Here is a 14,525-nt window from a genome sequence, read left to right on the forward strand (position 1 = left end):
CAATACAGAACAGTTCAATGATCATTAAACAGGTTTACAAAGACTCCATCATCCACAACAAAGTTACATGACATTAAAACAGATAACCTAATGGCCATACAACAAAATAGCTAAGGCTCGGCGACATAAAAAACTACAGCCCATAATCAATTGCAGAATCCTTGAGTATTCACATGTTTGGATATTACCACAAATAGAATCATAATGCACACAGATCATCACGTGTAAATGGAAGGCAAATTTGCATTTGCATCTAAAGCTTATCTTTTTTTTCCACAAGGAAAGTATTTTTCCCCTTATGGAGAATTCACTTTCTTTGCAATTGCATGTAGAGGGGAGATTGGTTTTCTATCACCACCGCCAACCTGAAAAGGCACCTAATCATACCTTGATTGTAGTACAGGGTGGGAATCTACCTGTAAATTATGTTTGTGAATATTCACCAGGTTTACGGTTTGAACACACACAGGAACACTCACAACACTCCACCAACCCTGGCTTTATGAAAGGACAAATTCCACACTTTGGGTAAATCCCATATGCTAATGTCACCATTCTTGATTCTGTGAATCAGGAACGTGAGGTGACCATAGGAAATGGCTTTACGTGTCATGCTATGTGCCCAATATTTTTGAAGGAGCCAGCACTACACTTCTGACTTGGGATTAATTGCCTTGGTCCGTACAAGGGGCTTTCAATTTCATTTACTGAATATTCCTCAACCACGTTTGATAGTAGGCGCCCCTCTACATGATCATTCATTCTACTACCTCACACCCTTTCTCCACAACATGGTTATACATGAACTCTTATTTTAGAGCCAGGCTTACACTAGTTTAGTTTAGTTTAGTTTATTAGTCAATTAAAACCATAAACAAATTCACACGGTTAAAAAGTACGTAACAAATAAAAAATAAAATGGATGTAAAACAGATATGTCATACAGCTAGTACAACCTCGACTCTTCACGCTACATCCCGTTTGCTTTCTTCAACTTTCCTTCCTGGAAATTTTAGTCAGGATACCAACTCTTATCTACATTAGATAACAAGCATTTGCAATGCAATAGGTCTCGCATTTATGCGAGTTTAAGCTATTGGCATTGTAAATGACAATTCTTTTTATTTAAGTTTAAAAAAATAAAATAAAAGGCATTGTTATTTGCAATGTCAATTGAACAACTCGCGTAAATGTGAGACCTACTGTGAGACCTACTGTATTGCAAATGCTTGTTATTTGTTTATGTCTGAGCTGGCTGGAATTCCTGAAAAGATGACTGAAGCACTGCCCTGCTTACATACACATGAATAACCATTAAAAATATATCATCTCGGATCGCAACTCCCAGTGCACTCCCACACTGAATCATAATGTATGCTCCCCACCCACAGTCTACAAGAGCAAACAAGTGCTTCTTGTGAGGACGTCACTAGTGTGCGCGCATACACTGAAGCCCTAATGCACACATTAATTTACACACCTCCCTTTTACTCCCCTTTCAACTTGCTGGGGGCTGGCGCAGTCTGCAGAGTGCACTTGAGACGAGAGCCGGAGCCCTTAGGTAAAAAAACAAATGCAGTTAATGAATAGGGCTGGGACCGGGCCGAACAGCTGACTGCAGGACAAGCAGCAAGTGCGAAGGCCGAGAAGCATGACATGCAGCAACAGGTGGCCTCACCGCCTCCATCAAGGTGATGGGTCGGTGGTGCGTAGTCGCAGCAGAGGAAGTTCAAAAGGAGGAAGTAGGGGGGAGCCCCAAAAGACTAGACAGTGCCCAGGAAAATGCTGTGTTTACAGGTGAGGAAAGTGTGTGCATGCATGTATAAGAGAGCGAGCAGAGTTAAGGGAAAGCGGCACAAGGAAGTACATGCGAAGGGCACCGTGAAAAGCAGTGACGAAGGAGAGCTGTTTGTTATGCAGACAGACGATTTCAGAAAACTGTTGGGAGAACAAGCAAACAAATCCCCCCCGGCCCTCACTTACCTACCTCTGGCCGCTGGAACACGCTGTGACGCACACCGCAAGTCGGCCTGGAGCGCGCCTCGGCAGAGACGCGGGAGGACAGGAGCGTGACGCGCGTGAACGTGCACGTTGACGTTCCCGCGCGTTCACGGACCTGAGTCGGCTCGTGCACAGGTCTGGAGCTGCTCGTTCACAGCTCTCACTCCCTTGGCAGGGAGGAAGGTGACTATAGTCGAGCTGGCGGGAGCGCTTCGCCAGCTCGACCTAAAAAGTGACTAAACAGGAATCATTTGTTACCCTAATGTATAAAAAAGCAAGCTTTTGGCACAGATAACTAAAATATCTCTTAAGTACAATAATATATATAATTAAAAAGCCTATAAGCGGTGCTAAAAAAGGTATGAATACGGTGCCAGATGGACTGTGAAACCCAATAATAATAACAATTATACAAATATTCACATCTTTAAAAAAATACAGAAATAAATAAAGTAGTTATCTGAGTCTAATGGGATAGGGAACCACTAGTTTCAGTCCCAAGCAGCCCGTCCTTCACAGTTACTGTGCGTGCTTGGTTAACGTTAAGGGTTTCCGAGTTATCACAATTTGGGATTACATTCAGGGACCACCTCCAGATTACACATCACATATCCTATTAGCTGATCATTTTCTTAAAACAAACTTACACAAGAATAAGTTTTAAATGAAAAAACAAAAACAAAAAACATCTCACCCGATCGAAGCGCTACATGAAATCGAATTGCTTTCTTTGCAATATGGCAATTACTCAGGTTATTCTCTGAAGAAGGGAAAGACCATTGTACTGTGCACCGACAACACTATATGCTTAGATATAAGAAGAGCAAAAACAGCGACGTACCTCGGTGTGATTCTATCCGTTGATATAAAGACTTTAGTTAAAAACAACTTTGATCCACTTGTAGACAAAATTAAGACAGGCCTGGACAGGGTGAATGGATTACATCTCTCCATTATAGGTAGGGTGAATTATTTAAAGATGAATATATTACCGAGATGCCTGTACCTTTTTCGTTCAATCCCATTAATTATAAATTCTAAGATAATTAATTCAATCAATAAACTTACTTCTAAATTTGTTTGGCAACACGGGAAGATTAGACGATAACTATCTTACTTATCCATTCCGTTCAACAGAGGTGGGCTTAAAGCACCGAATATTATTTTGTACCATTGGGCAGCTTTTCTAAAGCATTTAAAACCAATGATTCTAGAAACACCCTCTACTACTGATACTATTAACACCACTATTCCCTCAATTTACGAACTAGTACTTGGGCAGGAAGCCAACGGTCTTTTATTAAGAAAAACTGAAAATGCCCATTATAAACAAGTTAAGGGTGAAATTATTAGAAGCGCTTGGCTAATCTGGAATCAGATACTTAAACATATACAGATTGGCAAAATTAACCGTTATACGCCCCTACTTCAATCGACCTTTACCTCTGATCTTGATTTTGATCATACGGCCAAGAAATGGTACAGCCTGGGCATAAGAACAATTAAAGATGTTTGGGTAAATGCCCATATACTACATTTCAAGATTTAAAAATAAAATTTGGTCTTCCAGAAGGGGACTTTCTCCAATTTGCTCAATTGCATGCAAAATTAAAAGCCAAAAAAGATTTAATTAGTCTCCAGAAAAACGATCTAATAGAAGCATGTAACCTCGCGAAAACTAGGATAGGAACATTATACAATATTTTATTAACAAATATCAATGATGATATTGAGAAAACAGAAACTAAATGGGCGGTAGAATTAAATAACCCCGATATTGATATAGATAAAATACTTGATATGAGTAATAATCTGTTTATGGCTAGTAATTTAAGGGCACAACTGTATAAAACTATTTATGATTTATATTTTACTCCGGCCAAACTTTTTGCTTGGGGTAAAAGGGAAACTGACTTATGCCCACGCTGTTCACAAGGCCCAGCGACGTTAATTCATTTGTTTAGCAGTTGCCCCGAGCTTCTTCTTATAAAAAATATGATTGCCTTATTCTGGGAGAAAGTTTTTTATCATAAATTTCCTGAATCTGACACCTTATATGTTTTGGGATATGACAGCTCGCTAAATTTAACTAAATCGGAACAAAGATCATTATTTATAGGTACAGCTGTACTGAGATTAATTTTGTCTGCGTGTTGGAAGGGTAGTCTTCCTCCCAGCTTCCAAATGTGGCTAGCTCGCTTTCTCGCTGTCTTTAATTTTCAATCTGCAGTATTTGCAACTAGGGGAACTAAAACAAAACTTCGTGGCAGAGAACTTTGGCGTCCAATTTCTATTTGGAAAGAAGGTTTATTTCCTACTGGAATTGGCTGAACCAAATTTGAATCTCTCCCTGTCTCCTTTTTTTTTTTTTTAAGGGAAGAGAAGGAAAGAAGAAGGGAAGAAGGAGAAAAAAAAATTGAAATATTTGTTACTGTCTTTATTGTATTCTCTGCTAATATATTTCTCCTTTCAGCTCTTTGTTCCACTTTTCATTTTTGTATTTCATAACTGTTACGGCATGTATTGCTTTACTTTTTTACTGAATTTAAATGTAAATACTCGACTTATTGCATTTCACGTTATATGTATTATCTTTTGCTAATACTGGTTCTAATAAAATAAAAAATTTTTTAAAAAAGATAATAGAGAGAGGCAAATAAAATCCATTTATCTTATACAACTGAAAAAGATGATTGATTTTTGAAAGATATGGTTAGAATATCGTGTCCGTAAAAAAATAGAATGTGATCCGAGTAAACATAGAATGTGTAACCACAAATTTGATCGAAAGCAATTGGGTTACCGAGACTGAGAGTACCAACAATAATCTAACTAACAATAGACAATCGATATTCTATATTATATTGTTATATTAACGGCATTATTTACAAAAACTACCAAAATGGCGTGAATATTTGCGCCAACCTATGACATCCGAAAAAAAAAAAAAATGAATACGTTTTAAATGGAAGTTTATGTTTTATTATGCAAGTTTGTAGGCCTATGTTTTGTCATTGGTTTGTCCTTGCATCCTCTTTTCAAGGCATCCAATCTAGAGTGGGATCTAATGTTGTTTGTGACCTGTGGTAAGCAGCAGACAGCATGTGAATATTTGAAGTTGTGTGGGTGATAATGAAATCTATTATAATTTCATTATGCGTAGCTTTGTGTCTAGCCTATACTCTTAGGCCCTGATTTCCAATTAGTCAGAGAAGCAGGTGCCATTGATTGCACCTGATAAAATCTGACGCAAATCCACCAGTGTGGGGTTTGAAATTTATCAGATGTGATAAACAGCACCTATTCCGAGTTTTTGTGGAATAACATGGGGATTGTTGTGCCAAATGCACCAAAATTAATGTGATAATAGATAAATACTGTTTTCCTCTTTTCAATGTCAACATGTTGTACTTTCTGAAATGTAATGGAGAGTGACATATTTACAGAACCTGCTAATTACCTGGTATGGAAATACCATCTAACCCAGAATTCACATTGCTGCACAAACAGGTCTCGAAAAACACCTACCAACTTAGAATCAGGACCTAAAATATAAATTGGTTTATCTGGATTGTGAATTGTCTAAGAGATCTGTATTTGTGAGAACTATCTAGGTGTATTGGGTAGTCCTGGGAAGCCCTGATAATATCTTCCACAACCGAGAAGAGAGAGGAAAAAATTAACAACAAGTCTCCTTTCTGTAGTCAGATAACACAAAAAGGTTGATGAAATGTATTAGGTGTCCCACTTCCAATAGGATCCCTCATTCTTTTTTTAGAAAACCCCTCACCCACATTATGGTGGCATGCTTCATCACGGCACAGCTACAACACCTCTTGTACCATGTGGGTGTACAATAGGGAGCTAGAGCAGAGATTTTAGAAATCAGGTAAACAATTGAAACTGCCTACAATCGATACTCAGTCTATATGATTTATTCTAGAGTTCCTTCTGGCAGGATTAAAAGCAAATTAAGCTGGCCAATGGGCCATTATTACCCAACCATCTAGATGCTGACATGTTTCGGCCGTACTCCTTATACCAGCCTTCAACAGGGCTAACTTTCCAAGTTAGTGTTGTCAAAAACCACGTCCAGTTATCAGTCACAAAAATGTAATTAATTCTCCCAACCCAGGGAGACACTGGAACATCGCCCTGTACTCATACATTCATCAAGGGTATGATGTTGCTGTAACAGCCATGTGTTTCCCTCCTTAGATGGTACAGAAGGTGTTGTAGCTGCCCCTTGATGAAGCATGCCGGACAACGTGGGTGAGAACGTTTCTAAACAAGCATTTGCAATGCAATACATCTCACATTTATGAGAGTTTGTGCTTTTGGATTTGTAAATGACAATGCCTTTTATTTATGTCTTGTTTTTAAAACAAATAAATAAAATGCATTGTCATTTACAATGCCAATAGCTTAAACTCTCACAAATGCAAGACCTATTGCATTGTAAATGCTTTTTTTCATAAAACCGCCTCAAGCCGTGCATTCATGTTAATGGGGGCCATCCCCCTTTCTTTCGATGAGACGTTTCTAAAGAAAGGGGCACGGCCGCCATTAAAGTGAAAGCGCAGTACGGGGCTCTTTTACAAAAAAATAATCTGTTTGTGAGGTTGACAAACAAATGTTTTTTTGTAAAAGCGTCCCAAGCCACGGTTTCACTTTAATAGCGGCCGCGCACCTTTCTTCAGACGTGGCTCATCTAAAGAAAGGGGTGGGGCTGCCATTAACGTGAAAGCGGGGCATGGGGCGCTAGTACACAAAAAAAAGGAAAGTAATAGAAAAAAGCACACTGACGCATTTGGCGCAGCGAATAAATCAAAGGCGCATCCGCCAATGTATCAGTGTAGCGTGCCATGCTATAAAAATAATAATAATAAAGCGTTGTGGGAGAGTGTGACATGCCTGCAACAGCAGACAGGTGAAAACCATTCAACAAAATAGTGCTCAGAGGCTGTAATTAAAGCCTATGGAGTAACAACACATGTAACAGGATCTGTCCTCATGGGAGATTACAAAATGAGACAAGGCCGTACTAAGGAGGGACTACTAAGCATATTGACCATGAAAAGCCACAGTTTATAAAGGACAATAACACAAGCCAATTTAAAATATGGGCGGAGCTTCAAGTCCATACCGGAATACAGCATGCCTTGCAGAGCATCGCATGAGCTGCCCAGGTTCAACCTAAAAACAAATATGGGATCCTATTTGAAGGTGGAAAACCCAGTAATACAACCCATCTACCTTTTTGGGTTACCCGAGGCCTGATAATAATATGCTACTATGAATGTTGCTGTGGGCACCTTGCTATCCAGCTAAGTGGTTTATTTGTGCAGTGTTGATGTGTACTGTCTAATAAGTTGTGTTGCAAATGTGTATCTTCTGTTGTTTAGATAAAAGTGCTGTTGGGAGCACATTGGTATCTTACTATGTAGAATGTCTGTATTGCTTGTACCGAGCTGTGTTTAATGTGCTGTGCAGGAGGAAGTGTTAGCTTTGAGTACTGTTGGGATTCCATGACAATCTTTTGAGGCATATCCGAGCTGGATGAACAGAAACTGAAAAACCAAGCAGAACCAATGATTCTCTTCCCCTGATTATGGCTGGCCACCAATCACAGCAAGCTACATTCAGTGGCATCCTCTGGAACCACCTGCGTTGCGATCAATGTTTCATTATACAGATACTGGGTGTGCACAATCAACATTAACCATCAACCTGCACCAAATGTTGCCAGTGATAGATTTCTCCTTACAATGCCCATCACTCAAGCAACAAGTGACAAAACGTAAGGGAAATGCAGTGAGCTATTTCTATCCACCTGCAGAGTTCCTTTGTCATTGCACTGTTCAATTAGTTAGCATTTCAATATCTTACAAAACTCAATATTTCTCTCTTGGATATAGCGGCTCATCACCCAGAAATGCAGCAAAATATGTGCATCAGTGTATTTTTGTTCCATTTATAGCATGGCCATATTTACTAACATTCACAACAACAAAAAATATTATCAGACAGAGATTTGCCAAAAGTACATCATACTTGCGCAGTTCACACACTATGCATCTTAAAACATAAAAAGTTTACATTATATGCCAGTTTATAAGCACGTGTGCTGTCCGTTTGCAGGTTTTAAGTGGCAAATCCCACATAAAAATATCTGGGGAAAAACTATAAATATTTCTATTTGAACATTCTATGTGATCTCTGTATGACTTTCTAATGTAATGTCCTTCTCACATCATGCACAGTTGTAAGTGATGGAGGTTGGAAAAAAATAGGCTGGTGGGCGGCCAAGGAGGAGCCCACTTTGCTGAATAGTCGTTTTCATGTGTTTTTTTAATCTTTCCTCGTAATATCCAGACTCAAGCATAAGGCTCTTCGCAAAAAATTACTTTTTATTTGCAGTGCCAACCGCGTGGAGAGATAGGAACCACTGGGAAGGCGCCTGGACTCGGCGCCCACTCTGACTGCCAATAGGGTGTGGTCTTACAAGACACGTCACAAATGTCCCAGTATCAGAACAGGTCAGGCAGAGGCCGGGTGATCAATATCGAGCCCCCAGAGCCTCAGTCACTGGTCTCCGATCTCTCCTGTCTCCACCCCTACAGTGATGAAACCAATCAGTACAAGTTTCTGTGAAATACATAAAGCAGCCCTCCTCAGGGCAGATAAATGACTGCAGACATTGGACAGCTGCCATTTTCCCACACAAGCGCTGCTGTTTTGTCATCCTTTTTGGGCCATAACACTGAGCTTTCTTTTTTTTTCCATTTCAGAAGTTAAAGCCAATTTGTCAATGCCTGGCTTGGGAAAGAGACGGTGTATTAAAACTGTTGTGACAGAAGCCCTTCGCTTGCACGTTTACAAAACAGAAATAACACAGCCCTCCCAGCGCAGCCTGCTGGCCATTTGACATATATGTTCCATACATCGCATCCACTGCTTTGCTTTTCTGGAGGGGTGTTTTCCACCTAGGGTGCTTCTGGCCCAGGCACTGTAAACAGCATTGAAGCGACAAATCGTGAAAATGAAGTGTTTATTGTTTAGGGAAAAAACGTGTAATAAATCGCCTTCTACTCCCTCGCCCCCAACACACTGTACTTATAACGTTAAACTTTTATTATGCCGCCCCGGATAAACTGCACACCCCCATCCTTCCAAGATCCCACGGAAAGAACATTCTATACATAAAAACCAGCCAGACACATACTATCCCCTCCCCCGTTCATTATTGATGGATGTCACCAGAAAAAGAGCCAGGATAGATTGGGGCGTGGCGTACTCGAGGAAAAGCCTGTGGGGAGGGGGGCGCTCTTCTGCACACAGAGATCCCTCGGGAATGTTCATTAAATTAAAAACCTCCAAAGAACAGCATGGGGCAATGATCGTGAGTCATACAAAAGCTTTCTGCTCGTGAACTATACAGTATTAAACTTTTTTCTGATGAGAACTGGGTACCAAGAGTGGACGTATACCAAAAGCTAAAAAATACCGTTCAAGCAAGCAAATAAACACATTGAATATGGACGGGATTTGCATTTTAAGGCATGTTTCTTACGAATTACCTTTAATAGAATTAATCAAATGTGAAGAAGCATATGGGCAAATAAAAAAAACTGTCTTGCACAGAGAGCGCCGAGTACCTCGCACTGCAGCGCTGTTCCCAGCAGTTACAGTCCTGGCCGCCTCCTCGCGGTCCCCACAGCGGCTCTGTGGGTGTCCTGCGCCCCGTTCCTTGAGCCCCGGTTCCGCTGAGGCCTGAGGAGCTCCCGTGCCCGTCGCCCCCTCCTCACCGGCCCGTCCGCCCGCAGCTGACACCCCCTCCAGGGCGCTCCGATGCGGACTGCGGGGCCGCGTCCCGCTCCATCCCAGCTCCGCTCACAGCAGCCCCGTCTAGCAGAGGTGGGTCCAGGCCCCGCCTCCGCTTCTCGGGTGATGGAAAAAACGGCACAGCTGGATTTTCTTTAAGTCATCCTGTCCCGCACTGGCCGTGCCGCGGCGGGACGTGCTGAAAACAGAGCTTCACCTCGGACCCGGGAAGCAAATTGTAAAGATACTTCGGAATGATGAGGACAACTTTACCCAGGCAGCTGGCTCGAGTTGGAGCCCGCTGCGTAAAGTGCTTGCGCTAAAAGACGTTTCATCAGCTCGCTTCCACGTCTCGAGCAGCAGCAATAAAAGATTTTTACATGACGGCTCAGCCGCAGACCAGCCGGCCTGGTGACTGCAGGAATGCGCATGCGAGACCGCAGGGACAATTAAAGTTTTGCAACATTCAGTCTTTTTTTAACGCGGGAAGCTTTTCCAAGCTAGCCCGGATCCACCAGTGTCTGTAAGTAATTACCCGCCCAGACGCAAACAGTTATTCGGGGGCTGCTGCTGCTACCGTCCCGCCTACCAGTACCACTCACCTCTTCCACTGTTTTATGGACATGCGCCCTCCGCACTTTAAAAGCAACCCAGAGTAGCTGTGGCATGGCCTGGCTCAGTTTTTAAAGCTGGAAGGATTAGAATTTGTGTACAGCGCCTTTTACGCCGTAGCTGAGATGGTGTGACCAAGGGTGCGGGTGGCAGATTACCTATTGCCAGTGATTTAAATGGGCTGGTCCTGTCCGGGACTGAGTATCGGCACTTTATGTTGAGAGGTAGAGTACCTGCACTTCTCAAGAGAGACATAATAGCTTTAATTGAAGAGTACCGGCACTTCTCTGAAACAAACAGGTACTCTGCCTATTGGGCGAATTGCTCTAATGTTTGTAGTACATCACCAGTAGAGGCATCACAATAATTCCCACTTCACACCTGAGTGTGAAGACATATGATACGCACTACTGCCAGTGTGGAAGTGCCCCAAGCAAAGCACACAGCACAGGCTTCGTCCCTATAGAGGAGGTTCGATCTCATGTGGGGATTCGCCATACTATTCCATCTGCTGCCATGATCCATCGCCATATAAGAGTATCAGGAGAGCGGGTAAACAGCTGTGGAACAGCCCAACTAGCACACTACTTTCTATAACCAAGTAAATTAGGAAGGGCTGACCTAGCACTAGCTGAGTATTACATAGAAAAGTGAACGTATAACCCTTCTGACCCATTTAATACTAACACCATAACACTGAGCTGTTGACAGTCAGTTATTGCTCATACAGGCTGTATTACAAGTTCCTTATACTCAGAGCCCCTGGAATTGTACAATTCTGCGGAAGCAGCTTTTTTCGCATTATTATGTGTTTGCCGCATTTGCCACATAATCCATCATCTACTGTATAATAAGCAGAATGTAACAAAAAAAATGTTTCCAGCTGAAATGAATCAACAGTCACTAAAAACACAGCAACGTGTTTGCATGCACTGGAAGGCCCTTTGCAAAGGTTAACTGGTCATCTTTCAGGTGCTTATTTCTGTATTCGGTTGTCAAACTGGTACTAATGAGCTGAAATATTTACCCAAACAGTATTACCATGTGTAAAAATTACAGTATAATGAAGAAATACTATAAAAAAAAATGTACCACATTATGCCACATAGTGTGCCTTTTCTTGGCACATAATTTAGTCAACCCTGCCGCATAACTTGGTGTTTCCCTGTGGCATAATTCTAGTGGCCCTGCGTATTCTCATATAAGACATGTCTGCCACGGGTCTTGTCCATCACCTAGCACTGTCCCAGCCTATAAACCAGCCATCACCAAAGGAACAAGTATGGAATAGTTGAAGAGATCTGTCACTGCTGGCCAATCAGAGAACTCTAATCTAGTCCACCACTGTAGGTGCCAACTAGCTGCACACTATGGCCGCTTTACATCTCACAATGACATTCAGAAATGGGATGATATTAACAAAGTCCATTCCAGCAGATAGCTCTGTCATTTCTCTTCCCAATCATGATTGTTCAAGATCATAAAATGTACACAAAATATGCTGTTGGACAACCCAGTGCAGTAACCAGCTAAGTGGACTAAGATCCTAAGAAATACCATAAAGGATCTGCAGAGCCTTACCAGCTTACCGAAAACCATAAACAGTGCACTTGTCCCTCACACCTCATCATCCACCACACTGGTGAGCGTTGCATCCCATAACACAATAACTACACCTCATGGTCCAGTTGTCGAATAAAACTTGAAGGGCCCCCCTGCAAAGTACATAGAGGGGGATCCCACATGCCAGATCTAGTCAGGAACTCTTGGCACAATCCGTGCACAGTGCCAGAGTGGTCCCCCTGGAGCTTGAGGCCCCCCGCACTACTGGGCTGCGGAAGCTATTGTTACGCGACGCCGGTGGTCATCTCGCATGAAATGGAAACAATTCCCTCATAGGATCAATAAAAACTAAGACAAAAACCTTCCACTCACACACCCTACATGATGGATGTATGACGTTACAACGCATACTTTTACAATGCATACCTTTCCAACGCATTTTTTAGAATGCAACATCCATTACAAAGCATTCCATTACAACGCATGCCATTACAACGAATTTTTAAAAACTACCCTTAACAACGCATTCCATTACAACGCATACTACCTTTACAACGCATACCATTACAACACATACCATTACATTGCATGTATGGTAAGTATTGGATAGTGTAGGAGTAAAAATTACTATTCTAACTCCAGGGGGGTGCAACAGTAGGGTAAGTATTGGATAGTGTAGGGGTAAAAATTACTATTTTAACTCCAAGGGGTGCAACAGTAGGGTAAGTGTTGGATAGTGTAGGAGTAAAAATTACTATTCTAACTCCAGGGGGGTGCAACAGTAGGGTAAGTATTGGATAGTGTAGGGGTAAAAATTACTATTTTAACTCCAAGGGGTGCAACAGTAGGGTAAGTGTTGGATAGTGTAGGGGTAAAAATTACTATTCTAACTCCAGGGGGTGCAATATTAGGGTAACTGTTGGATAGTGTTAGGGTACTATGCGTTGTGATGGTATGCGTTGTAATGGTATGCGTTGTAATGACTGCGTTGTAATGACATGCGTTGTAGTGCCATGCGTTGTAATGGTTGCGTTGTAATGGCATGCAATGTAATGGATGTTGCGTTGTAAAAGTTTCGTTGTAATGGTAGTGCGTTGTAAAAGTTGCGTTGTAAAGGTTGTTTCCCCTACCTGATACACCTTGCTGACCATGAAGTCAAGTATTTCAGTCACTGGTGTAACACAACTTGAGGGCCCCCCCCTGAAAGGTTCGTAGAGGGCCCCCTTCTGGCTCAGTCAGGAGCTCTCCGGACAGAGTATTGTGCTGAGAGGCACCCCCTGGAGCTTGGGGGCTGTGGGGGGCTGTGTTACGCCACTGAATTCAGTGACTTTCATAAGGGTAGTTAGCATAATATTAATGTGGTATATCTGTCTCAGTCTGGGGAGAGGAATGCATTTTCGATACACACTGCTGGATACAGATGCTCCCTTTCTTTAGCGCTGTGTTTTATTGATGACCGTCTTGAATACTACAGAGCTTTCAACATCGACTCTTTGATGCGATTTTCTAGCGCCCTTTGCTCCGTCTTTCCGTCTTTTTTGTTGCTTGCCCCTGCTGTATACGTTTTCAGACTAGACTAGGCTGATATGATCGTCACTTGAGTGCTAATGATGCTGAGATCCGGGCCAAGATGTTTATATGAACAGAAGCTTCCAGAGTGGTGTTACAATTGAGGTGAAACGAGTTTGACACTGAATAGTAGCTCCAGCATTAAAGGCCTTTGACAGCAAAGGGGTGTCCTATTCCAAGGCAATAGATAGATAACTAGTGACAGTAAATTGGAATTGTGACATGTATAAAAGGGCACTTTTGTATCAGGCACGTGACCCTGAATAGCACTCTTGTCAGCAAACTTTTCAAAGGCCTTTCTAGATGCAACACAATACTGTCCTTGTTTTCAAACTACATCCAGTGGCGGCTCCTCCGCTTTGGGGGGGAGCGTCACCCCACTGCTTTTAAGCAATGCAAAGAAAGAGCATAAAATGATAATAACTTAAAGTTATTATAATTTTATGCTTCCTGCTGCTTTGCTGGCGGGCAGGTGGGTGTGGCTGCTTTGCACGCAGGGCAGGGGAGAAGTGGTTTGCCCACTCCTAAGAGTGCAATGACTCGTCGGCCCTATCGGGCTGCCCAAATCATTCATGCGCACTTTCCCATTTCTCCATGCAGACTGCATTACAGCCTGCATGGAGAACAAGTCAAGGCTCCCATTCCCTGGATGAGCGTCTAACCAGGACGCTCAAAACCAATCATAACGCTGCATTGCAGTGTTGAGATTGGCCAGGGGAGCCTGGGTGCCTACCAATCACAATGCAGCATTGCTGCGTTGTGATTAGTCAGTGGGGCCTGGCTGTGCTTCCATCAGAGACAGAGAAGAGCAGGAGCGAAGACGCAGCAACCAGCGCAACAGTAAAGGAATTTTATTTTTTAATGTTTTGTTTTAAAATATGAGTGACCCGTGTGACTCCCCTCTAACTCCCCGCCCGACCCGCCTGCCCTGCCGGCTGCCGCTGACTTCATCACTT

General features: G+C 42.4%; 1 protein-coding gene across 4 annotated transcripts in view; it reads right to left on the bottom strand.

The window, feature by feature from the left end:
• STARD13 (StAR related lipid transfer domain containing 13) overlaps positions 1–14,525 on the bottom strand; it is a 987,444-nt gene that overhangs the window by 190,806 nt on the left and 782,113 nt on the right. Inside the window, exon 1 of one of the 4 annotated variants that reach the window (XM_078657168.1) lies at positions 9,660–9,770. The exons of the other annotated variants lie outside the window; for them this stretch is intronic. The gene's annotated coding sequence lies outside the window, so the exon portion shown is untranslated. Of the gene's footprint in view, positions 1–9,659; positions 9,771–14,525 lie in introns of those variants that run through there. 4 annotated transcript variants of the gene reach the window in all.

Source organism: Lissotriton helveticus, chromosome 8 (assembly GCF_964261635.1).
Source record: "Lissotriton helveticus chromosome 8, aLisHel1.1, whole genome shotgun sequence".
Taxonomy (NCBI): domain Eukaryota; kingdom Metazoa; phylum Chordata; class Amphibia; order Caudata; family Salamandridae; genus Lissotriton; species Lissotriton helveticus.